A 2,148-nucleotide genomic window follows, 5' to 3' on the forward strand; every position below is an offset into this window, starting at 1 on the left:
TTCATTTTAACCTATGTAAAAAATTATTTTTATATATTTAAAAACTCTTAAAATCATATTTTTTTGAAAATTTATGCCAAAATTATGGCGACAGTTTCGCCAGCAAAATCGTGCCCACGCCCTCTCCCAACTGTGCTATTCCCAAGGGGTAAAAGTAAATAATTTACAAATGAAGGAACGTTTTAAAATCTGGTCTGTGATACGATATGTACTTTTTAATATGTTCGCGTAAATAAAACATGGTCTGTATTACCATTGGCGCAAGGTAAACTTTGGATTAACATTTGGGAGCTATATTGCGGTGAGCGTGGATCGAACACGCGACCTTCAGATCTTCAGTCTGACGCTCTCCCAACTGAGCTATCCCCGCTGCATGAAATTACAGAATATAGAAAACTGGTGTAATCATTATCACCAGATTGTTGCATGAAGAATTTTCGTGTTCCTGTTTGTGATACCGTAAGGACGGCTACTAGATTTTTGTCCGTCACATTATATGAATTTTGCCGATAAAACATAAGAGGGCATAATTGAACCAAGTTATTGCTACTTCTATATGTGCCTCTATTTTCTACTTTTATATGTCCCTCTACTTTCTATTAGGCTAGGGCTGCTTGTGGATTGACTGTGGCAATCGGATTAAATAATTAAATAAAAAAGATCAGTTTAAAAAAGTTATAATTTTATTTAGAAATTAATAAAAATTTCAGTCACAGTAAGATAATAATAGAAATTTGTTGACAGTGGTGGTTAACGTCCACTGTGACCAAATTGGTCTATCGGATCTATAATTTAGTTTCTAATTGTCTAGCTCCGCATCTTTCTTGATGAGATTGGTGCTGTAGCTTTCTTTTTTTCCTCTACAGTTTTCCAACTTTCTTTATCTTGCATCTCCATCATCTCTTCTAGTTCTTGGGACATTGGTGTCTTAGCTTCGCGATCTATTATGTTCGCCTTTTGAAGATAGTCGGAGAAGAAGTTTGGTCTATGAGATATGGTTTGTTGTTAAATGAAGATTTATTTTGTGCGGTGTTCGAATCTTCATCATTGTTGATGGTTGACGGGTTGTCGAGTTCACTCTTTTGTGGTTGGGAAGGGCTTTCCCCCTGCTTGTCTTGAGAGTTGTTTCTTTCTTGCTCGATTTCTTCTGATTCAGAGTTTTCTCGAGAGTGTTCTTCTTTGATAACAGTGTAGTGTTCTTTTTGTGCTCCTTCCCACCATGTAAATCTGTGGTGATTTTTTCTAGCAGAATTTTTCTGGGAGGCTTTTGGGCAATTTTTGGCTAGGTGGCATGTCTCAAAGCAGGATCGACATCTGAAGAGGACACTTCATAATCGAGTTTCTGATTCCACACACAGTATTTTAAATATTTCAATAGTTTTTTATGGTGCTAAATTTATATCTATTTTCAAAAAATAATTCAAACATTGCAGTTAGATTTTTTGGAAATTTTCTTACTATATTCTCAGAAAAAATTTGAAATCTATAAAAGAAATTCTGACCTAATAATACTAAATAAAAATAACATTTATATCATTAATTTCATTAAAAAAATTTACTCACCAATTTTCAATAACAAATAAAATAATACCTAAATATATGTTTATATTTTCATATTTATTTAATATAATTTAAATAGTTTAATGTATAAATATATTTTTATATTTATTTAATATTATTATAAAATTACTGTGTAAATTGTTTAAAAAAATTCTATTAAAACTAGTCTTAATTAACTAATTATAAAATGAAAACGTAACCCTCATCAACCAATATTAATCACATTGTACGCTCTTTTTCAATAAAGATAATTTCATTAGGGTGACGACAATGCGTCTGAGCTGCATCTCCTCTTAATTAATTATGTGTCGTCGACTTCTCTGTTTTTAAACGACAAACTCTAGTTCGAGCTATATTGATAGACAGAAAACTACATTTTTATTAGGATCCGTGGCGCGACGGTAGCGCGTCTGACTCCAGATCAGAAGGTTGCGTGTTCGATTCACGTCGGGTTCAATTAGAACATTTTTCAAGTTTTAGTTTTGTATCATTTTCCTCTCATCTCTGTTTTAGTCCAGTTTTCAGTAAACGCTTATTCTTCTTCTTCGCTGCATGTCATTCTTTGATCATTTTATGTTTTTTCTTTCC

General features: G+C 32.7%; 1 non-coding gene across 1 annotated transcript; it reads right to left on the reverse strand.

Moving 5' to 3' along the window:
- Window positions 1–297: 297 nt before the first annotated feature.
- On the reverse strand, window positions 298–370 carry TRNAF-GAA (transfer RNA phenylalanine (anticodon GAA)). Its single transcript has one exon. It is a non-coding gene; the product is annotated as a tRNA-Phe (tRNA).
- Window positions 371–2,148: the final 1,778 nt, after the last annotated feature.

The sequence above is a fragment of the Pinus tabuliformis genome, chromosome 1_1 (assembly GCF_031772625.1).
Source record: "Pinus tabuliformis cultivar Carrire ecotype Pingquan chromosome 1_1, CPIR1, whole genome shotgun sequence".
In the NCBI taxonomy this organism is placed as follows: Eukaryota; Viridiplantae; Streptophyta; class Pinopsida; order Pinales; family Pinaceae; genus Pinus; species Pinus tabuliformis.